The sequence below is a fragment of the Cebus imitator genome, unplaced genomic scaffold (assembly GCF_001604975.1).
Source record: "Cebus imitator isolate Cc_AM_T3 unplaced genomic scaffold, Cebus_imitator-1.0 Scaffold25, whole genome shotgun sequence".
Classification (NCBI taxonomy): Eukaryota; Metazoa; Chordata; class Mammalia; order Primates; family Cebidae; genus Cebus; species Cebus imitator.
Genome location: NW_016107340.1, coordinates 6,697,811 through 6,705,725, shown reverse-complemented (window position 1 = coordinate 6,705,725; position 7,915 = coordinate 6,697,811).

The window sequence follows — 7,915 nt, the reverse complement described above, 5'->3', positions numbered from 1 at the left end:
TCCCAGCTACTTGGGAGGCTGAGGCAGGAGAATCGCTTGAACCCAGGAGGCAGAGGTTGCAGTGAGCCAAGATAGTGCCACTGCACTAGAGCCTGGGCAACAGAGTGAGAGACTCTGTCTCAAATAAACAAATAAATTATTAAAAAAACTTAGAAAACACATGAATGAGGTTGGATGCGGTGACTCACTCCTATAATCCCAGCACTTTGGGAAACCGAGGCAGGGAGATCGCCTGAGCTCGGGAGTTCGGATCAGCCTAGGCAACATGGAGAAACCCCATCTCTACCAAAAAAATACAAAAAATTAACTTGGCATGCCTGTGGTCCCAGCTACTTGGGAGGTTGAGGTGGCCGGATCGCTTGAGCCTGGGAGGTGGAGGTTGCAGTGAACCAAGATCATGCCACTGCGCTCCATTTTGGGCAACAGAGTGAGATTCTGTTAAAAAAAAAAAAAGAGAGAAAAGAAAGAAGGAAGGAGGAAGGGAAGGAGGGAGGGAAGGAAGGAAGGAGAGGAAAGGAAAAGACAAGACATTAATGAAAGAAACATCTCTATAATGCAGTATTAGTTTATTATTAGCAAAACAGTCGTCATGGGGGCTCCAAGCCAAAATGTAGAAACAACCCTGATATAACTGTAGCTGTAAAGCTTTTATTCAGCAAACTGATTATACTTGTACAAAGAAAGGATCTTGCTTTTTTTTCTTTTAGAGAGAATCCTCAGCATGAGAACATTCAGAATTAATTGCCCAGTGGCAATATGACAGATATCCCTAATTAGAAATACTTTGTTAAATTTACAATGAAAATGATGATTAATTTTTCATTTGTGTCACATACTTTTTTTATTCATTCCCAAAGTGATTTGTTTATATTATAATCACAAATCTTATACTTTCAAAAACAATGCTCTTAATAAACTCATCCTGAATTTTTCTTCCCCAAAGACATTCACACCAGCCACAGCGTAAACAAGGCTTTCCCACTTTTCCCTACTGCTGTGAGTAGTGTTCATTCAGTGTCAGCCCCAGGTCTGCCTCTGTTCCCTCTGAATCAACACTCTGTCTAAAAGGCAGGCGTTGGAGAAGACAGACCTCCTTGTCACAGGCTGAAGAGCAGCAAACTACATTCCTTCAGCCTTAGGCCTGATGGAGGGAATGCTTCAAATCAGAAGAAAGATAAGGCTCTCAGAACAGCATGCAGACATTTTTTAAAATCTTGAATAAAAAAGTGTGACTAGCCCAGGCAAGTTGGCTCATGTCTGTAATCCCAGCACTTTAAGAGGCCAAGGCGGACAGATCTCTTGAGCTCAAGCATTCAAGACCAGACGGGCAACATGGTGAAATCCCATCTCTACAAAAAAATACAAAATAAACTAGCCAGGTGTGGTGGTGCATGTCCGTAGTCCCAGCTACTTGGGGGGCTGAGGCCAGAGTATCACTTGAGCCTGGGAGGTCGAGGCTGCAGAGAGCCATGTTCATGCCACTGCACTCCAGCCTGGGTGATAAAGTGAGACCCTGTCTCAAAAAAATACAAAATAAATTTTAAAATGTGACTTTAGAAATAAGATTTAAAAATAAAATTTTTGAGCAAATTTAAATAAAAAGAATAACTGGTTTGGGATAACCACATGTCCTGCATTTTAGGAAGAATATCAGAAACTGGGGCCAGAGAAGTGGCCCAAATTGTCCCTCCTGGTTCCTCCCTCTATGCTTCACAGCATAACTCATATTTATTTACTTATTTTTAATTTAATTTAATTCACTTTTAGAGTCAGGGTCTCACTTTGTTGTTCACGCTGAAGTGCAGTGGCACAATCATGGCTCACTATAACCTCAAACTCCTGGGCTCAGGCAATCCTGTCTCGCCTTCCCAAGTAGCTGGGACTACAGGTGTCTACCACCATGCCCGGCTAATTTTAGAATTTTTTTGTAGAGATGGGGTCTTGCTATGTTTCCCAGGCTGGTCTCTAACTCCTGGCCTCAAGTGAGCCTCCTACCTTGGCCTCCCAAAATGCTGGGATTACAGATGCAGGCCACTGTACCTGGCTTCATATTCATTTATTAATTACATTTTATTCATTTATTTAACTGTCCTGTGAAGTTTTGCAAATGGCTTCCTCAATTCTCCACTCTTAAGCCTTTTTCCCTTCTCGAACCATGCTTATATCCTTTCTGGTTCCAGTCACATATTTTGGGTCAGACAGTCTAGTCCTCACACTGTACTTTTAATATCACCTGTAGTGACTTCAGAGACTTTGAAGCCACAAGACCATCTGGCTCGATACCAATATTTTGAATCTAATCACTATTCTAAAACATTCTCAATATTAAATATTTTAAAGATCATTTAAATACTTTTAAAATTTAAATAAATGTATGGAAAACAAAAATCTTTTCATTTAAAACCTACCAACTGCCGGGTGTGGTAGCTCACACCTGTAATCTCAGCACTTTGGGAGGCCAAGGTGGGTGAATCACTTGAGGTCAGGAGTTCAAGACCAGCCTGGCCAACATGGTGAAACCCCATCTTAAAAAAAAATATATATATATATATATATATTTATTATTATTATTATTTTTTTAAAAAACCTACCAACTATAGCCAGGCATAGTGGGGCACACCTGTTCACAGTTTCTCAGGAGGCTGAGGCAGGAGGATTAGTTGACCCAGGAGTTCAGGACTGCAGTGCACTATGATTGCGCCTGCAACAGCCTGGGCCACAAAGACCAGTTTTGTGTGTGTTTTTTTTTTTTTTTTTTTTGAAACAGAGTCTTGTTCTGTCACCCAGGCTGCAGTGCAATGGCACAATCTCAGCTCATTGTAACTTCTGCCTTCAAGCGATTCAAGTGATTTTCCCACCTCAGCCTCCCAACTAGCTGGAATTACAGGGGTGCACCACCACACCCAGCTAATTTGTGGATTTTTAGTAGAGATGGGGTTTTACCATGTTGGTCAGGACAGTCTCAAAATCCTGTGCTCAAGTGACCTGCCCACCTCAGCCTCTCAAATGCTGGGATTACAGGCATGTGCCACCGTATCCAGCCACAAGACTGTTTCTTTTCTTTTCTTTTTTTTTTTTTTNTTGAGATGGAGTTTCACTCTTTTGCTCAGGCTGGAGTGAAGTGGTGTGCTCTTGGCCCATTGCAACCTCTGCCTCCAGGTTCAAGCTATTCTCCTGCCTCAGCCTCCTGAGTAGCTGGGATAATAGGCACCCGCCACCAAGCCTGGCTAATTTTTGTATTTTTAGTAGGATTACAGGAGTGAGCCACCCCACCTGGCCAGCAAGACCCAGTTTTTAAAAAACAAAATAAAAATAGGCCAGTGCTGTGGCTCACGCCTGTAATCCCAGCACTTTGGGAGTCCAGGTCGGCGGCTCATCTGAGATCAGGAGTTCAAGACTAGCCTGACCAACTTGGTGAAACCTCGTCTCTGCTAAAAATACCAGAACTTAGCCAGGTATAGTGGTGGGCTTCTGTAATCCCAGCTACTTGGGAGGCTGAGACAGGAGAATCGCTTGAACCCAGGAGGCAGAGGTTGTGGTGAGCCAAGATTACATCATTGCACTCCAGCCTGGGCAACAAAAGCAAAACTCTGTCTCAAAACAAAACAAAAACAAAATAAAAAATAAACCTACCAACTATTTGTAATATGATCTCTGTTCATCTTTACTGTTATAAACATTCCTCAGGTACTTGAAAGGAGTGTGTGTTCTATGCTTGTTGAGTACAGATAACCTATTAGACAAGGTTACTAACTTCCCAGCTGCCTGCTCTAACAACTTCTACTGGAGGTGTTTAAAATCTCTATTTTCCTTTTAATTTTTACTGTTTTCTGGGTTGTTCATGATTGCTTATGTTTGTGGTGTATTGTTCGTAAAAAAAAAAAAAAAACTGGGAGCCAGGCACGGTGGCTCACGCCTGTAATCCCAGCACTTTGGGAGGCCGCGGCGGGTGGATCACGAGGTCAACAGATCGAGACCATCCTGGTCAACATGGTGAAACCCCGTCTCTACTAAAAATTAGCTGGGCATGGTGGCGCGTGCCTGTAATCCCAGCTACTCGGGAGGCTGAGGCAGGAGAATTGCCTGAACCCAGGAGGCAGAGGTTGCGGTGAGCCGAGATCGCGCCATTGCACTCCAGCTTGGGTAACAAGAGTGAAACTCCGTCTCAAAAAACAAAAACAAAAACAAAAAAACTCTCTTTGATCCTATTAATACTTTTTGCCTCAAATTCTGTTTTGTCTGCTATTGATATTGCTACCCTAAGTCCCCTTCCCCACCCTTTTTTTTAAGACAGGATCTCACTCTGTCACTCAGGCTGGAGTGCAGTTCACCAACATGGCGGTTCACTGCAGCCTCAACCTCCCTGGCCTTGGGTGATCCTCCCACCTCAGCCTCCTGAGTAGCTGAGATCACAGGCATGTGCCACCATACCTGGCTAATTTTTGTATTTTTTTATAGAGATGAGGTTTCACCATGTTGGCCAGGCTGGTCTCGAACTCCTGACCTCAAGTCATCCACCCATCTTGGCCTCTCAAAGTGCTGGGATTACAAGCGTGAGCCATGGCACCCAGCCTGCAGCAAACTGTTTATGGACTGGCACTGGGGCCCAGACCATACCTTGAGTGGTACTGGTCTAGAGGACTTAATTAATTGCATGATCCAGGAGTAGTTCATAAATTCTGTGATAGTCATTCTTTGGGTGAACTCCGTTTCTAGCAGATTCCAGATAAGCAGCATGACTTCGTCTGATTCTTCGACACCTGAGGGTGGGGAAATTCAGACTGTCCCACTTGGGTTGTACATCTCCACTGGGGAAGAGAGTGAGGCCAAAGTTGCGTTGGAAGGGAGATAAATGACAAAATTCAAGAGCTCCATGGTAATAGCCCTTGTTTTTCCTCTCTGAGGCCACACAGTGCAGTGTGGGAGAGGAGGGGACAGAAGGAATGTCAGCATTTCCTTGGCAGCATCTCTGAGTTTCAGAACAGCAGTGAGCTTTTTGGAGTTCCAAGAGAGTCAGAGGTTTGATATCCTGGTGAGGAATGCCGTTTGAGTACAAGTACTGGATGTCTTCGTGACGTTCTGATTTCAGAATAGTCCCGTGTTTGGCTGAAAAGCTCTGCCTTCAGTCACCCCAGGCCGATAAGCAGACATTTCCTCCCAGCACAGCTGCTCACCAATGTGCATGGTCCTGTGGTCCAATGGCACTGGGAGGCCAGATGCAGCTCTCTCCCACTGTCTTGTGAAATTCCTGGAACATTATTAGAGTGAGTCATTCCTGATAATTCCTAAAGGAAATCCTCATTGAGATTCCAGGAGATTTCATCTCCTCAATAGAATAATTGATTTTGAGCCTCTCGCCTCCTGAATTAAGGCCCACCCATCCTTCTGCACCGAACGTAGACTCTTTTTCTTACAAAAGTTTATCCTTCAATGTACAACGGACTCCAAGACAACACTACATTGTAGCTATAGGTAGCAAAAGATGTTGTAATCAAAGGTCACCGCCCCTACATAGAGAAAATTTATTTTTTGCCAGGTTTCTTTAATTCCACCTGTGGCTGGGGAAGGCTTTCACTTTTAGCTCCTCTTTTTGCTTCCGGTGGAACATCCCATCTTCTTCACCCACTTCCTTGGCCTGCTTCTCAGGCTGTCTCAGGGCTTCTTCTTGCCACCTTTGCAGCTGGACATGGCACCTGCCATAGGCCACTGACTAATGTGAAACTGAGAAAAGGGAATTGAGAAAACAGGAAACTGACTTTTTTGGGGGAAGAGTAAGATAACCAGGAAAAGGAAAATGAAGACGTGGTTGATACAGATCGCTGGATTTTAAAAGGAAAAGTCTATGGATAACTGAAATAAATAAATATTTAGAAATATATAGACTTGGCTGGTTAAATAAATATCCATGCTTGTTCTTGTCGCATAGTAGTTATGAGACATTTTTAGTTAAATGGAAAAATCTGAATTACTATGGTTTGGGTGATATGCTGTTTTCCAAATTAAAAGCAGCATAACAAAAACATTCACCAAATACTCATAAATAATTCATTGAATTAGCAATAATTCACCTCCTAATGGCTTCATATAAAGTATAAGCAGCTTTGATACATCAAAAGAAATCCTATCTTCTAATATAAGAAAGTAACATGAAAATAAATTACATTTAATGTGTCTCATATATGTTATAAAAATGTCATCTATAAATAAAGAAATGCTTGTGAACAAGAAAATCGATCTTATAAAGGTCAAACAAACCAAACCTTTCTGATGAATTTATTCAAATCTGCTCTTAATAAAAGCAAATTAGAAATTACAATTTTAATCTGAAAAAGCAGAATCAGGGGATTTTGGAGTTGGACAGTCCCCTGGAAACCGTTTGGATCAAAGCCCTCATTTTGTAGGTGAAGAAACTGAGAAGTAAAATTAGACCAACTTGCCCAAAGGCTTTGCCAAAGGCTATACCAGCGAATGGCAGTCTGGATGAGAAGTCACAGTGCTGACGTCCAGGCTGGACCTGTTCCACTGCACCCTACTTGCTCCCAGACTGAGACCGGCCTTTTTCTTGGCAGGTTTCTTTCTTTCTAAACAACTAATTTTTCTATTTTTTGTAGAGACGGGGGTTTCACCATGCTGCCCAGGCTGGTCTCGAACTCCTGACCTCAGGTGATCCACCCACCTCGGCCTCCCAAAGTGTTGGGATTACAGGTGTGAGCCATTGTGCCCAGCCCACAGTTAAGAATTTCTACATGGCACAAATTAACTCAGCAGTTAAATGAGCTCAAACTCCTGAGCTCAAGCGATCCACCAGCCTTGACCTCTCAAAGTGCTGGGATTACAGGCATGAGCCACAGCGTCTGGCTCCTGTTTCCCTCCCATCTTTTTGTTTCCCTTCTCGGTTTCTTTTGCAGTGTTATGTTCTATTCAGAATTCCTCAAGCTTCAGTTATAGTCTGTTCTTGCTTTATGCTATCTTCTTCACAAGCTCATCTTGGTCTGTTTTCCTCCTTATCAGGCATACCCTAGTAACTCCTAAGTTTTATCTCCACTCTGACCAAAAAATTTCCTGAGTTCTGGGGCTCTATAAACAGATTATTTGATTAGCATCTTTTTTTTTTTTTTCCTGAGAGAGAGTCTCGCTCTGTAGCCCAGGCTGGAGCACAGTGGTGCTATCTCAGCTCACTGCAGCTTCTGCTTCCTGGACTCAAGCGATCCCCGGCCTCAGCCTCCTGAATAGCTGGGATTATAGGCATGCACCACCACACACAGCTAATTTTTGTATTTTTAGTAGAGATGGGGGGGTTTCACCATGTTGGCCGGGCTGATCTTGAACTCCTGACCTTGAGTGATCTGCCTGCGTTGGCCTCCCAAAGTGCTGGGATTACAGGCATGAGCCACCATGCTCGGCTAACATCTTTAATTGGATATCTCAATATCAAGAAGGCCCATAATCTTCCTCTGCCTCATCCCTCTCCTAACCTAGTCCTCTTGTTTCCCAGTTCAGAGAATGGCGCCATTCTTTATCAAGCTGTGCAAATCACACGTGTGATTTTGTTGTTGTTGTTAAGACAGGGACTCACTCTGTTACCCAGGCGATAGTGCAGTGGTGTGATCATGGCTTACTGAAGACTCGACTTCCTGGGCTCAGGAGATCCTCTCACCTCAGTCTCCCGAGTAGCTGAGACCACAGGCATGCACCACCACACCCAGTTAATTTCTGTATTTTTTGTAGAGATGGGGTTTCATCATGTTGCCCAGGCTGGTCTCGAACTCCTGGATTCAAGTGATCCACCCACCTTGGCTTCCCAAAGTGCTGGGATTATAGGCGTGAGCCACTGTGAGCAGCTGAAGTGTGATACTTAACTTCATTCCTTCCCATGCCCTCCATTTCCAATCCATCTCCAGTCCGGTTGATTCCA